The sequence below is a fragment of the Phyllobates terribilis genome, unplaced genomic scaffold (assembly GCF_046119375.1).
Source record: "Phyllobates terribilis strain yellow unplaced genomic scaffold, ASM4611937v1 Scaffold_4__5_contigs__length_816908805, whole genome shotgun sequence".
NCBI classification, from domain to species: Eukaryota; Metazoa; Chordata; class Amphibia; order Anura; family Dendrobatidae; genus Phyllobates; species Phyllobates terribilis.
In genome coordinates, this window is record NW_027362764.1 from 791,367,621 (window position 1) to 791,384,838 (window position 17,218).

Genomic DNA, 17,218 nt, shown 5'->3' on the forward strand with positions numbered 1-17,218 from the left:
TCGCACAATGTTGATTGTAGTCATGCCTTGACCTAAACACTCCACAATTTGTTGCTTCTCAGCAGCCGACACATCCTTTTTCTTTCCCATTTTGGCAGAAAATGTAGGCTGCTTAATAATGTGAGAGAGCCTTCTTAAGTAGTCTTGCCTTTCATTGGACACACCTGCCAAACTAATTAGCACAGGAGTCTGCAATTGCTTACAGTGATATAAAGAGCCCTGACACACATCACCATCAATGAGTTTAACTGACAAACAAACAAATTCTTCCCTTATCACTCCTAAACACTTTTTGCATAATAATTTGGAACGCAGTGTACATGTGCTTTTCCACAAAATACCAGTGGTGCACGTAGTGAATCTTACAGTTCTAACTTGCCAACCGTGGTCTGTATGGAATTGTTCAATAAAGGGCCAAAAATTAAGATAACATAGATGGGAGAGGTCTCTATGAATAGGAATTCCTAAGTATTTGATACCCTGTGAGGGCCAGGCAAAGGGAAAGTTGGACTGGATGGAATCCTATATGGATTTGGGGAGGGAGACATCAAGGGCCTCAGACTTCGCTGCATTGATTTTAAAATTTGACCATGTAACAAAGTGATCTATTTCAGCCATAACAGCAGGGATGGATATATGTGATTGAGTGATATATACTAGTACATCATCAGCAAATAGAGAGCACTTGTACTCGGTGCCTCCCACCTCAATCCACCTAATATTGGGGTTATGGCGAATTGATGAGAGCAGGTGCTCCGTCACTAGGATGTATAAGAGAGGGGACAGAGAACATCCCTGCCTTGTCCCATTGGTGATTGTGAAAGGTGATGAAAATGTTCTGACGCACCCCCTGGGCCTTGGGACACCCGGAGCCGGACCCTTTTTGGTGGATGCTGGTGGTTGTAGTCTTCGTGGCGGCGACCCGGTTCCGTGGCTCAGGGCGGTCAAACCAGTGGCGGAACTATTTATGTGGTTTTGATGTTTAAATGTCCGACTACGCCACCCGTGGATTGCGGTCAGAGTGAACCGCCGCTCCAGGGCAGACCGCTGAGGCTGGTGTTGTGGGTGCAGCAGAGCGTAGCATAACTCCCCACGGGAGGAGTATAGCCTCAGGGCAGTGTATGCGGAGGATGGGGGTGATGGTGCAGGGCAGCAGCAGTAACGACACGGAGTCAGTGATGCAGTCCAGGGCCTTTACTCACAGTTCTTATTATCCAGACCACGTCTGCAGGTAACGGCTGCCCACGTCGTACTGTGCTCACCAGGTGAGGGGCTCAGACAACTCCCAGATAACTTTGGAGCACTTCACAGGACCCCCTTTGTGTGTCCTTTGTCTGGCCTTTCTTACCAACACTTCTGTCCGGCTGCCTCGGGCCTCCTCTTGGTAAACTTGGCGCCAGTTTCCCTGACCCTATGTGGTGCCTTCCTAGCGGGTGTAGCGAGGGGCTGCGCCACATAAAATGTCAGAGCCTCCGGTTTCTAGCTGAGGGTCGTTTCCTGCCTCCACTAGTTCGGGGACCGGTCTCCCACTTTGGCCTGACCCCTCCACGCAGGTGGATTCGGGCGTGCTGTGGCGACTCGCCCGTCCGCACCCCTGGGATCCCTTCATTCCTCGTTCCTGGAGCCTTCTCCGCTCTTCTTCCTTCCTTCTCCCTCTTCCAGGCCTGGGCCTCTGTTACTAGGCCCGCCTCCGGAGCAGAGCTCATGCAGAGCCCCTGCTCCCTGCCACTTCTGCTCAGACTTCTCTGCACTGAACTAAGATGGTGCCCACCTTTTATACTCCCTTCTCAATGCACCCAGGAACTGCTTCCACCCTGCTCCTGCACTACAGGGTTCCCCTTCCTCAGTGTTCCCTCCCCCCACTCCAGCCAGGGACAGGGACTGTCGTGCCCATCTCAGGGGCATATTGGTCGCCCTGCCCCACGGCAATGTGGTGTAATGCATGCAGGTGTCGGGTCCTGATCCACACTCCATCCTTACCTGAGAGTGAGATATCACACCTCTGGGTGAGGTGCAATACATCTGTAGCAACCGAGCCCTCAGGGTGCTACAGTTCCATTTATCTTCAGCCTAGGTGACGTATTGCGATACAGGGCCGTGATTTTGGCTATAAAAGGGTCCCCTAGACCCCTACCCCAAGCTTTTTAAGAGAATCATATATGGCGTGCCAGGAGACTCAATGGAATGCTTTCTCAGCATCCAACGAGAGTATCTAATTACAAATTTTTAACTGCATCTAGCCCAGGAAATACTTTGTGCCTAGTAGCAGTGTCTGCTAGTCAGCGGATTATCCCGGCTGTTAAGCAAGCTACACCACCTGTAGTTTAGACACTTAATTTTTTCAAAGGAAATGCTTCGGGACCATGGGATACTCAGTGAAGAGCATCAGGAGGCACCCCAAGGCATAGGGGCTGGGACTGGCAGTAGGATGCCTTGCGGTGGACAGCCGAGCTCGATCCTTATAAAAGCTTTTTAACTGCAGCAGCTTTAGTGGACGCTACTGGAGCTGGAATTACGCGGCTGCTGGCATGAGACTTGCCCTCCAATAGATCCTTGTAAATGGATTTAAAGTGTATTCATTCAAATTAGAGAGACAATTTAAATTAAAAGCTTAGAGCTGCCTCCACCACAGGGGGGCTCGCTCGACCCACCAGCGGACAGGCACCAGTATTGGGAGAGGGGGGCTGGCCGTCAGGGTTCACCGCGGCTCTGGCACAAACCCGGCGACACGGAGGTGGCACGGGCAGGAGCGGACTGGCCGTGTCGGCTTCTCACTTTTTGGATTTTAGAAGGGCATGACATGCCTATATCTGTGTCTCCCCCTCCTTTTACTCCTCCACCTCTTTTCTTTTCGCATGACTATATGTACTTGTCACTTTTCCATGTGTTAGTTGTGTCTTCTGAGCAGTTTGTCAGCTTTTGGACACCTTTGAAGGTGTTTTCTATGTGTTTCTATGTGTTTTTGCTTGCCTGCCATTGGTTTTAACGGTGTTCGAAGGTGTTCGACGAACAGTTCGACGAACAGTTCGGCGAACACACGGGTGTTCGACGAACCGAACCGAACTCGAACACTACGGGGGTGGCTCAACACTAGTAGTTATATTCTTGTACATAGGAGCAGTATTATAGTATTTATATTCTTGTACATAGGGGGCAGTATTATAGTAGTTATATTCTTGTACATAGAAGCAGTATTATAGTAGTTATATTCTTGTACATAGGGGGCAGTATTATAGTAGTTATATTCTTGTACATAGGAGCAGTATTATAGTAGTTATATTCTTCTACATAGGGGCAGTATTATAGTAGTTATATTCTTGTACATAGGGAGCAGTATTATAGTAGTTATATTCTTGTATATCGAAGCAGTATTATAGTAGTTATATTCTTGTACATAGGGGGCAGTATTATAGTAGTTATATTCTTGTACATAGGAGCAGTATTATAGTAGTTATATTCTTGTACATAGGAGCAGTATTATAGTAGTTATATTCCTGTACATAGGGGCAGTATTATAGTAGTTATATTCTTGTACATAGGAGCAGTATTATAGTAGTTATATTCTTGTACATAGGGGCAGTATTATAGTAGTTATATTCTTGTACATAGGGGCAGTATTATTGTAGTTATATTCTTGTACATAGGGGGCAGTATTATAGTAGCTATATTCTTGTACATAGGAGCAGTATTATAATAGTTATATTCTTGTACATAGGGGCAGTATTATAGTAGTTATATTCTTGTACATAGGGGCAGTATTATAGTAGTTATATTCTTGTACATAGGGGGCAGTATTATAGTAGTTATATTCTTGTACATAAGAGCAGTATTATAGTAGTTATATTCTTGTACATAGGGGGCAGTATTGTAGTAGTTAAATTCTTGTACATAGGGGCAGTATTATAGTAGTTCTATTCCTGTACATAGGAACAGTATTATAGTAGTTATATTCTTGTACATAGGACCAGTATTATAGTAGTTATATTCCTGTACATAGGAACAGTATTATAGTAGTTATATTCTTGTACATAAGAGCAGTATTATAGTAGTTATATTCTTGTACATAGGGGGCAGTATTATAGTAGTTATATTCTTGTACATAGGAGCAGTATTATAGTAGTTATATTCTTGTACATAGGAGCAGTATTATAGTAGTTATATTCTTGTACATAGGAGCAGTATTATAGTAGTTATATTCCTGTACATAGGGGGGCAGTATTATAGTAGTTATATTCCTGTACATAGGAACAGTATTATAGTAGTTATATTCTTGTACATAGGACCAGTATTATAGTAGTTATATTCTTGTACATAGGAGCAGTATTATAGTAGTTATATTCTTATACATAGGAACAGTATTATAGTAGTTATATTCTTGTACATAGAAGCAGTATTATAGTAGTTATATTCTTGTACATAGGGGGCAGCATTATAATAGTTATATTCTTGTACATAGGAGCAGTATTATAGTAGTTATATTCTTGAACATAAGAGCAGTATTACAGTAGTTATATTCTTGTACATAAGAGCAGTATTATAGTAGTTATATTCTTGTACATAGGGGGCAGTATTGTAGTAGTTATATTCTTGTACATAGGAGCAGTATTATAGTAGTTATATTCTTGTACATAGGGGGCAATATTGTAGTAGTTATATTCTTGTACATAGGAGCAGTATTATAGTAGTTATATTCTTGTACATGGAGGGCAGTATTATAGTAGTTATAGTCTTGTACATAGGAGCAGTATTATAGTAGTTATATTCTTGTACATAGGGGGCAATATTGTAGTAGTTATATTCTTGTACATAGGAGCAGTATTATAGTAGTTATATTCTTGTACATGGGGGGCAGTATTATAGTAGTTATAGTCTTGTACATAGGAGCAGTATTATGGTAGTTATATTCTTGTAAATAGCAGCAGTATTATAGTAGTTATATTCTTGTACATAGGAGCAGTATTATAGTAGTTATATTCTTTTACATAGGAGGCAGTATTATTGTAGTTATATTCTTGTACATGGGAGTATTATTATAGCAGTTATATTCTTGTACATAGGGGCAGTATTATAGTAGTTATATTCTTGTACATAGGGGGCAGTATTGTAGTAGTTATATTCTTGTACATAGGAGCAGTATTATAGTAGTTATATTCTTGTACATAGGGGGCAACATTATAGTAGCTATATTCTTTTACATAGGAGCAGTATTATAGTAGTTATATTCTTGCACATAGGAGCAGTATTGTAGTAGTTATATTCTTTTACATAGGAGCAGTATTATAGTAGTTATATTCTTGTACATAGGAGCAGTATTATAGTAGTTATATTCTTGTACATAGGGGGCAGTATTATAGTAGTTATATTCTTGTACATAGGAGCAGTATTATAGTAGTTATATTCTTGTACATAGGAGCAGTATTATAGTAGTTATATTCTTGTACATAGGAGCAGTATTATAGTAGTTATATTCCTGTACATAGGGGGGCAGTATTATAGTAGTTATATTCCTGTACATAGGAACAGTATTATAGTAGTTATATTCTTGTACATAGGACCAGTATTATAGTAATTATATTCTTGTACATAGGAGCAGTATTATAGTAGTTATATTCTTATACATAGGAACAGTATTATAGTAGTTATATTCTTGTACATAGGAGCAGTATTATAGTAGTTATATTCTTGTACATAGGGGCAGTATTATAGTAGTTATATTCTTGTACATAGGAGCAATATTATAATATTTATATTCTTGTACATAGAGGGCAGTATTATAGTAGTTATATTCTTGTACATAGGAACAGTATTATGGTAGTTACACTCTTGTAGATAGGGGGCAGTATTATAGTACGTATATTCTTGTACATAGGGGCAGTATTATAGTAGTTATATTCTTGTGCATAGTGGGCGGTCTTATAGTAGCTATATTCTTGTACATAGGGGCAGTATTATAGTAGTTATATTCTTGTACATAGGAGCAATATTATAAAATGTATATTGTTGTACATAGGAACCGTATTATGGTAGTTATTTTAACATCCCTGGCGGCATGATTGCATGGTGCACCACCTCCCACCATGCAAGACCGCTATCTTGCCTGTCAGTCCATGCTGCACTCTTTCTTCCAGTACCTGCTCTGTCCATGTCTCTTGTCTGATTGCTTAGGGCGTTGGCGCGGCTTTCTGCTTGTTTCTTAGAGCTACTGTGTGCACAGTCCAAATGCGTCCCCAGCCTATTGCTGTGAGTCACTGGATACTTAAACCCCCTCCACCCAGTAGGAGGTGCCTGAGCAACACTTTCACTCAGTTTGTCTTCTGCAACTGAGTTGCCAGGTCCTGTCCTGTATCTAGTCTGTTCTGCCACCCTGGGGGCTGAGTCCCCAGGGATGCTACCTGTATCTCTGACTTCTAGACTGTTACCGCCACCCTGGGGGATGAGTACCTGGGGGCTGAGTACCCAGGGCCGCTACCTGTATCTCTGACTTCTAGTCTGTTTCCGCCACCCTGGAGGCTGAGTACCCAGGCTCGTTCCTGTATCTTGTTCCTGGTTCAGTTCCTGTCTGAACAGTGTCCTAACCCGTTACCTGTTTGTCTCTATGTCCGAACCTTTCCTTTTCCTGCAGTGTCTGAACCTGCACCTAACTCCTACTCTACTCGTTGTCTCTGTACTTCAGTTTATGAGTTTTGTGTCCACTCGCTACTTCATTGTAAGTTCCTTGTATGTATCTGGTTCTGCTTGTCCGCTTTCCCTGCCTCCGTATCTACCTCCTATGTTTTAACTATCTTCCTGTATTTTCCAGTCTGTTCCATGTGAACAGAGCCCTGTCCTGTCTGCCTGCACCTTCTGCTCTGTTCCGCTCTCCTTGTTCACCACACCTACGGTTTTGCTCCGCTCTGCTTGTTCACCGCAACCGCGGTTTTGCTCCGCTCTGCTTGTTCGCTGCACCTGTGGTTTTGCTCCGCTCCGCTTGTTCACCGCACCTGCGGTTTCGCCCTGCTGTGTTTGTTCACCGCTCTGGCAGTTCTGCTCTGCTTGTTCACCTCTCCGGCGGTTCTGCTCTGCTTGTTCACCGCACCTGCGGTTTGGCCCTACTCTGTTTGTTCACCACTCCGGCGGTTCTGCTCTGCTTGCTCACCGCACCTGCGGTCTCGCCCTGCTCCATTTGTTCACCGCTCCGGCGGTTCTGCTCTGCTTGCTCACCGCACCTGCGGTTTTGCCCTGCTCCGTTTGTTCATCGCTCCAGCGGTTCTGCTCTGCTTGTTCACCGCTCCGGCGGTTCTGCTCTGCTTACTCACCGCACCTGTGGTTTCGCCCTGCTCTGTTTTTTCACTGCTCCGGCGGTTCTGCTCTGCTCTGCTTGATCACCGCATCTGCGGTTTCGCTCTGCTCTGCTGTCCACCACACCTGCGGCTCCTGCGTCCCAGTCTGTACTGGTCCCTATCCTGCCTGCGTTCCTACCTGTCAGTACCCGCCGGTCTGCATACCAGCCGTGCCTGCCAGTGCCCACCTGTCTGCATGCCAGCCGTGCCTGCAAGTCCCCATCTGTCTGCATACCAGCCGTGCCAGCCAGTACCCACCTGTCTGCATGCCAGCATAACCTGCCTGTTCCTGCATTCCCCGGCATGGGTCAACAACTGTGACCGGGGTCTGACCTAGAGTAGCACCTGGTCCCTCTGCTCGGTTCCTCCCTGGTTCACGGAGTCGACTGAGCCGCCGTGTGACCTTGGTCAGACCGAGTTGATACTTAGTTACGCCCCTCCAGGCACTCCTTGGTTCATGGTACAGTGGGATCACTAATCAAGCTCACACCAGTCAGTCCGGGCGCGAGCGTAACAGTTTGCTCAGGCCATGGTTCCCGTTGAGCCCCATGGCCCTTCGATCTCAGACATTTGAATCCTTGTCTGGCGAATACGTGCACCAAGAAAAAAAATTTTCTCAAGCTGAGGTCCAGGCGATTTACGCACCAGCCCAAATGGAGCTATCAGCACTCGTTCCTGCGGATTCACTACGGTACTATGGGGATCCAAAACAAAGCTGTGCATTTGTGGAACAATGTATGCTGCATTTCAAATTCTATGCTCACTATTTTCCCACTGATCGGGTGAAAGGAGCATTCATGATGTCCTATTTAGCGGGTGATGCCTTGTATTGGATCACCCCCCTATGGGAAGCATGGGATCCTATTGTCTTTGACCTGCAGGCCTTCCTGGTGGCCTTTCTAATGGTCTTCAATGACCCTAACCCTGAGGCTTCTGCTAAAGCTTCCCTTCACAGTATCCTGGAGCAGCCCCGATGGGTAATGTGTGTAGGTAGCCTACCAGTTCTCCAGCCTGAAGAGACTGCTGCCCACACAGAATCAACAGGATGACAATGCTCCACAGAATACTTTCCTTCCCAACCTCAAGAGGCAGTCCAGACGTGCAAGGCATAGAGGTAAACCGTCACGCCAGGTTCTGTCCTCCCAAAGACCTCCTGTTCCCCAGCCAGTAGAGGCAGCCCTCTGCACAGAATCCATGAAGGATGACTATGTTCGTCAGGCAAAGCAGAGGTCAGAACTCAGTCACAAAATCGGATTGCGGTCCCGCTGTGATTGTGTGGGACCCCCTGACAGTCTTTGTCCAGCAAAGGTTGGAGAATCCCAAGACATTGGGCCTGTAGGAGAGGCTGCCCTTGGCGTTAGTGTTTCCTCTCCACAGATGACCATGACTGTCTCCGTGGCAAGTGAAGGCCTCGGATTAACCGTAAGTTTCGGGCTTAAAGCCTTGAAGAGTCGGTGTTTGAATCCTGTCCGACAACTCCAGAAGCCGGTTTGGGCATTGTCAGCGGAAGGACGAGCCCTACTCAGAAACAGTCAAAATATGTCTGTACAAATTAAGCTCCAGATTGGAGCATTACACATGAAGAAGTTCACATTGAAGGTGTTGACTGGTTTACCCACAGGTCGTCCAGAGCCGAGAGATCTAGTGCCCGCTCAGGTCTGGAGATCCTGCATGGTGTTTCCTGGGGGACTGCTGAGGTGCAAGGGGTGTCCAGTCCCCATATCTGTAGGACAATCAGCAGTTTCTTCTTCTTCACCAGATCTGCTAGTCTCTGACTCGCTGTGCGCTGAAGTCTCCGAAGGAGGGGAAGCGGAGGCATTGTCCCCACACAGTCTCGACGATTGTACCAATGATCTAGCTTTAGGCACCGCCCCGCCTCGCAGACGTGTCATCTCAGAAACCAGACTGAGGTTGGTCCCTAAGCAAGGATCCTCCATCTCTAACAAATCTGGCAATAAGTCCATCAAGGCGGTGGCTACCTCCAAGTCTCTGCACCCCTCCAACCAGGCGGAGGACCTCCAGTTGCCTCCTGAATCCTCCGGGGTGCTATCTGAAAACAAGTGGAGACAGACTTTCCTGCACCCGGTACCTGGTACTTCGCCCACTTCATCCAGTAAGCTTGGCAAAGTGTACGTCAAGGCGGTGGTTACCCCTGAGTCTCTGCACCCCTCCAACCAGGCGGAAGACTTCCAGTTGTCTCCTGAATCCTCTGGGGTGCTACCTGATAACAAATGGAGAGAGACTTTTCTGCATCCTGTACTTGGTACTTCGCCCACTTCATCCAGTAAGCTTGGCAAAGTGTACGTCAAAGCGGTGGTTAACCCCGAGTCTCTGCACCCCTCCAATCTGGTGGAGGACCTCCAGTTGTCCCGTAAATCATTTGGGGTACTTCCCGATGATAACAAATGGAAAGAGACTTTCCTGTGTCCTGTTCCTGGTACCTCGCCCACTTCTTCTGTTGCCGAGGATGGCCCGATGGAAGGAAGCATCCTAGATACCAAGATGATGAGACCAGCTTTGTTCCCTCTAGTGGACAGAAGAGGGAATCTTCTTGAGGAGAAGGATCGGCCTCCAAATTCTCTGCAGAAAATCCTTGCAGGCTGGAGGAAGTGGGGGCGTAAAGGGGGGGTACTGTAACATCCCTGGCGGTGTGCTTGCATGGTGCACCACCTCCCACCATGCAAGACCGCAATCTTACCTGTGAGTCCATGCTGCACTCTTTGCTCCAGTACCTGCTGTGTCCATGTCTCTTGACTGATTGCTCAGGGCGTCGGCACAGCTTTCTTCTTGTTTTTTATAGCTACTGTGTGCACAGTCCAAATGTGTCCCCAGCCTATTGCTGTGAGTCACTGGATACTTAAACCCCCTCCACCCAGTAGGAGGTGCCTGAGCAACACTTTCACTCAGTTTGTCTTTTGCAACTGAGTTGCCAGGTCCTGTCCTGTATCTTGTCTGTTCTGCCACCCTGAGGGCTGAGTACCCAGGGACGCTACCTGTATCTCTGACTTCTAGTCTGTTTCCGCCACCCTGGGGGCTGAGTACCCAGGGCCGCTACCTGTATCTCTGACTTCTAGTCTGTTTCCGCCCCCCAGGGGGCTGAGTACCCAGGCTCGTTCCTGTATCTTGTTCCTGGTTCAGTTCCTGTCTGAACAGTGTCCTAACCCGTTACCTGTTTGTCTCTATGTCCGAACCTTCCCTTTTCCTGCAGTGTCTGAACCTGCACCTAACTCCTACTCGTTGTCTCTGTACTTCAGTTTGTGAGTTTTGTGTCCACTCGTTACTTCATTGTAAGTACCTTGTGTGTATCTGGTTCTGCTTGTCCCCTTTTCCTGCCTCCGTATCTACCTCCTGTGTTTTAACTATCTTCCTGCATTTTCCAGTCTGTTTCATGTGAACAGAGCCCTGTCCTGTCTGCCTGCACCTTCTGCTCTGTTCTGCTCTCCTTGTTCACCGCACCTGTGGTTTTGCTCCGCTCTGCTTGTTCACCGCACCCCGGTTTTGCTCCGCTCTGCTTGTTCACCGCACCTGCGGTTTTGCTCCGCTCCGCTTGTTCACAGCACCTGCGGTTTTGCTCCGCTCCGCTTGTTCACCCCACCTGCGGTTTTGCCCCGCACTGTTTGTTCACCGCTCCGGCGGTTCTGCTCTGCTTGTTCACCGCACTTGCGGTTTCGCCCTGCTCTGTTTGTTCACCGTTCCGGCGGTTCTGCTCTGCTTGTTCACCGCACCCGCGGTTTCGCCCTGCTCTGTTTGTTCACTGCTCCGGCGGTTCTGCTCTGGTTGCTCACCGCACCTGCGGTTTTGCCCTGCTCTGTTTGTTCACCGCTCCGGCGGTTCTGCTCTGCTTGTTCACCGCTCCGGCGGTTCTGCTCTGCTTACTCACCACACCTGAGGTTTCGTCCTGCTTTGTTTTTTCACCGCTCTGGCGGTTCTGCTCTGCTTGTTCACCACATCTGCGGTTTCGCTCTGCTGTCCACCACACCTGCGGCTCCTGTGTCCCAGTCTGTACTGGTCCCTATCCTGCCTGCGTTCCTACCTGCCAGTACCCGCTGGTCTGCATACCAGCCGTGCCTGCCAGTGCCCTCCTGTCTGCATACCAGCCGTGCCAGCCAGTACCCACCTGTCTGTATGCCAGCCTAACCTGCCTGTTACTGCATTCCCCGGTGTGGGTCAACAACTGTGACCGGGGTCTGACCTGGAGTAGCACCTGGTCCCTCTGCTCGGTTCCTCCCTGGTTCACGGAGTCGACTGAGCCGTCGTGTGACCTTGGTCGGACCGAGTTGATACTTAGTTACGCTCCTCCAGGCACTCCTCGGTTCATGGTACAGTGGGATCACTAATCAAGCTCACGCCAGTCAGTCCGGGCGCGAGCGTAACAGTTATATTCTTGTACATAGGGGCAGTATTATAGTAGGTATATACTTGTACATAGGGGGCAGTATTAAAGTAGTTATATTCTTGTGCATAGTGGGCAGTATTATAGTAGTTATATTCTTGTACATAAGGGAAGTATTATATTAGCTATATTCTTGTGCATAGGGGGCAGTATTATAGTAGTTATATTCTTGTACATAGGATCAGTATTATAGTAGTTATATTCTTGTACATAGGGGCAGTATTATAGTAGTTATATTCTTGTACATAGGGAGCAGTATTATAGTAGTTATATTCTTGTACATAGGTGCAGTATTATAGTAGTTATATTCTTGTACATAGGGAGCAGTATTATAGTAGTTATATTCTTGTACATAGAGGGTAGTATTATATAGTAGTATATAGGATGTGGTATTATAGTAGTTAGAATAATCAGAATAAGAACAATTAAACAATTACGTGATAGCACATAGATTATAAAGCACCAGATTAAATGCAAAATAATTTATTGGGTGGGATAGAGGTGCTGCATTCCATCTTGAGTAAAAAAAAATTACAGGTAAATTTTCACTTTCCTCTTCATCTTCAAGCTGAACGTAGGGCATCTATATAGCTCCAAAGGGTGGGAAATTACTGAAGCCCTGCATTTAGTGCCTCCCTTGCCAATGGCTGAACCCTTGAATGCTTCTTTCTTATGACTGTAAAGTTTTACAAAGCTGGAAGTAGATCTGGTAGGATGAACTTTAATCAGGAAAATCTGATGTTGTTCGTCCAGGTTATACATTTTTGTAATACTGAATCTTCTTATCTTTTTGGCTAGAGACTTTTGAAGACTTAGTTTTTTGTAAGGGTTGAGAATAGCAGCAACATTTTTGATTTACGACAATGATTTGTAAAGGTAGATGTTCATCGCCTGATGTCTGAGGAAATGTTGAAACAAAGCATGGAGCCGTCTTTCATACATTATAAACTGGAACTAGACTGAGAAAAATAAAGTACTTATAACTCTTAAAGCACCCTTGAGGATTTAATGGCCACAAAGAACTAGACCTGAAGGACAACCAGCAGATGTCACCCTCAGAAAAGAGGTTTGAATGGAAAGACTGCCTTTTCAAGATGAGAGAAACATCTCAAGAGGAAGGATGGAAAATTAGCCTGAGCACTTCTGAGTCTTGAGGTATTTGAGATTGTAAAACTGCACCTGAGATCCTTATGGAAACCATCTTGCAGACATTCATGCAGAATAGGTTGATCTGCTAAGAATAATCTTCAGCTTTGAGGCAAATAAAAATTTCGTGCACATCTTAGATGCAATCTTTTGGTAGAAGGCTATCAGGAGCCATCAAGGTGTTGATAATTTTTTTTAGGTATGTAAGGGGATTAAGGAGTGAAGAGAAGCACACTGTGGTGCTTAAACCCGGTGTCTGCAAGTGAACATCGCTATCTGCTGACCAAAGACGATAGAGAAATTGAAAGAAAGAATTGTAATAGGAACCCAAGAGTGAAGTGCATATTCCCTCGAGGAAGAGTTTGGAGAAGACACCAGGTCAGATGACACCTGTGGTGCAGTTAGTAATTTTAAAAGGCCCAGGACGGCAGTGAAGGAGAGGAGTTGGCAAATCAAACCTGTTGGATGTGTGGTACAGCAATACAGAGGCTTATAGCTGCCATTATGAGAGACCAGATGCGAGTAAAGAGCCGACCCGAGTATTCTGATATGAGGGGAGAAATGAGGGACTAAATCCAGGTGATCAGGGGCCAGAGATGAGAGACCAGATCTGAAAGATCCGAGCCAAAGCCAGAGACGAGAAACCAGATCCAGGAGAACTGAGCCGAGTGAACTGAGCCGAGGCCTGAGACGAGAAACCAGATCCAGGAGATCCGAACCGAGGCCAGAGACAGGAGATCCGACCCGGGAGATCCGAGCTGAGTGTGCAGAACCAGGACTGAGAGAGAGACCAGGCCACAGAGGAAGAACATTTGTGTGAGCCATTTGTGTGAGCCTGGTCTCTCTCTCAGTCCTGGTTCTGCACACTCAGCTCGGATCTCCCGGATCGGATCTCCTGTCTCTGGCCTCGGTTCGGATCTCCTGGATCTGGTTTCTCGTCTCAGGCCTCGGCTCAGTTCACTCGGCTCAGTTCTCCTGGATCTAGTTCACAGAGGAAGAACATTTGTGTGAGCCGTTACTTTCATCGTAGACGTACAGTACACAGTGGGGACCGGGGCCATGCTTCAGGGAATGAAGGCAGCCAGTGTGACAAGTGTACCATATACCAAGTAACTCACTTATCTTGGACTTTGGGGTAACATAGTGGACCCCCGTTACGGCCTGTGTGAGGACTTGAGCTGTCTAGAGAAAAGACCGTGGTGACAGGCCCAGTAGTAAGAGTGATGCCCATTAGGTGTTCAGAGCTCAAAGACACAGCCGAGGTAAGGCGGCTGAACTCAACCACCACTGAACAGGACACAGAAGTACAAGGTGTTCAGAACTCAGAGACACGACCGAGGTGAGGAGGCTGAGCCCGACCACCACTGAGCAAGACACAGAAGTACATGGTGTTCAGACTTCAGAGACACGGCCAAGGTGAGGAAGCTGAACCCAACCACCACTGAGCAAGACACAGAAGTACAAGGTGTTCAGTGCTCAGAAGCATGGCCGAGGTGAGGATGCTGAGCCCGACCACAACTGAGCAAGACATGGAACTGGAAACATCAAGACTGGGCCAAGAAATATCTGATACAGATTGTTCACATGTTTTATGAACTGATGAGGTAAAAGTGACTCTGGACGGACCAGATGGATGTGCCATGGCTGGATGAGTAGCGGGCAATGACCTCCACTTCCCCTCAGATGCCAAAGAGGTGGAGGTGGGCACTACTATGGGCTGGGATTATTAGATATGAGCTTGTTGGACCTTTTCGTGTTGAAGATGGATTCAAAAGTAACTCCCAAACCTCCTGCTAGTTTTTAGATGACCATTTTATCAAGCAGTGTAACAGGAAAAAGTGCATCTCTACAGAAAACCAGGATTTTTCTGCAGGACAAGGCTCCATCGCAGCATCGAAGTCTCCACTGCTCGGGGTCAAAAAAGGTCTTAAAGATAGAGAATAATGACTCGGCCCCTTCCTCATCAGATCTAAACCCTAGTAAAAACTTGTGGCCCTTCTTACATGGGAGATTTACAGTGAAGGAGGACAGTCACCTCTCTGATCAGTGTCTGGGGCTGTCGTTGGTACTGACCAAAAAGTGATCATCAACAGAAGAAGAACCTGACAGCTTATGGCTGTTACTGAAAAAGGACGGCCATGTTACTATATACACTGCTCAAAAAAATAAAGGGAACACTTAAACAACAGAATATAACTCCAAGTAAATCAAACTTCTGTGAAATCAAACTGTCCACATAGGAAGCAACACTGATTGACAATCAATTTCACATGCTGTTGTCCAAATTGAACAGACAATAGATGGAAATTATTGGCAATTATCAAGACACACTCAATAAAGGAGCAGTTCTGCAGGTGGGGACCACAGACCACATCTCAGTACCAATGCTTTCTGGCTGATGTTTTGGTCACTTTTGAATGTTGGTTGTGCTTTCACACTCGTGGTAGCATGAGACGGACTCTACTACCCACAAAAGTTGCTCAGGTAGTGCAGCTCATCCAGGTTGGCACATCAATGCGAGCTGTGGCAAGAAGGTTTGCTGTGTCTGTCAGCGTAGTGTCCAGAGGCTGTAGGAGCTACCAGGAGACTGGCCAGTACACCAGGAGACATGGAGGGGGGCCGTAGGAGGGCAACAACCCAGCAGCAGGACCGCTACCTCCGCCTTTGTGCAAGGAGGAACAGGAGGAGCACTGCCAGAGCCCTGCAAAATGACCTCCAGCAGGCCACAAATGTGCATGTGTCTGCACAAACGGTTAGAAACCGACTCCATGAGGGTGGTATGAGGGCCCTACGTCCACAGATGGGGGTTGTGCTCACAGCCCAACACCGTGCAGGACGCTTTGCATTTGCCACAGAACACCAGGATTGGCAAAGTCGCCAGTGGCGCCCTGTGCTCTTCACAGATGAAAGCAGGTTCACACTGAGTACATGTGATAGACATGACAGTCTGGAGACACCGTGGAGAGCAATCTGCTGCCTGCAACATCCTTCAGCATGACCGATTTGGCAGTGGGTCAGTAATGGTGTGGGGTGGCATTTCAATGGAGGGCCGCACAGCCCTCCATGTGCTCGCCAGAGGTAGCCTGACTCCCATTAGGTACCGAGATGAGTTCCTCAGACCCCTTGTGAGACCATATGCTGGTGTGGTTGGCCCTGGGTTCCTCCTAATGCAGGACAATGCCAGATCTCATGTGGCTGGAGTGTGTCAGCAGTTCATGCAAGATGAAAGCATTGAAGCTATGGATTGGCCCGCCCGTTCCCCAGACCTGAATCCGATTGAGCACATCTGGGACATCATGTCTCGCTCCATCCACCAACGTCACGTTGCACCACAGACTGTCCAGGAGTTGGCGGATGCTTTAGTCCAGGTCTGGGAGGAGATCCCACAGGAGACCATCCGCAACCTCATCAGGAGCATGCCCAGGCGTTGTAGGGAGGTCATACAGGCACGTGGAGGCCACACACAATACTCAGCCTCATCAGGAGCATGCCCAGGCGTTGTAGGGAGGTCATACAGGCACGTGGAGGCCACACACAATACTCAGCCTCATCAGGAGCATGTCCAGGCGTTGTAGGGAGGTCATACAGGCACGTGGAGGCCACACACAATACTGAGCCTCATTTTGACTTGTTTTAAGGACATTACATCAAAGTTGGATCAGACTGTAGTGTGTTTTTCCACTTTAATTTTGGGGGTGACCCCAAATCCAGGCCTCCATTGGTTAATAAATTCGATTTCCATTGATGATTTTTGTGTGATTTTGTTGTCAGCACATTCAACTTTGTACAGAACAAAGTATTCAATGAGAAGATTTCATTCATTCAGATCTAGGATGTGTTATTTCAGTGTTCCCTTTATTTTTTTGAGCAGTGTATATATTACTATATCGGTCACTGAGATTTTTTATGAAATGCCAGAAATGTATTTTTCTACATTGAGCTGTTTGGCTCTTATTCTCACTGTAACAGATGTAAAAAAAAAAAATCGTGATGGACAACTTACGTTTTTCATTTAGTTTCCCAACAATTAAGCACACAGATATATTCTAGATATTCTCCTAAGACACAACCTCACTGTTACTTTCTTAAATATTCAGGCTACAGGTTTCATAACTAGTGTTGAGCATTCCGATACTGAGTTCCGATACTTTTACAATATCGAATACCGGAATCGGAAGTTCACATAATGCCTGCGCTCTGCAGTGTCTCTGAAGGATGACAAGCTGGATGGCAGCGCTCAGCTGAGATCCAGCCTCTCATCAGAATGCCATCCCAGCGTGGGAGAATTCTCCTGCTCAAGCGCTGACATTACATTATCTCCCTTACATTACAATTAAATGGAATAGCAGGAATTTATATT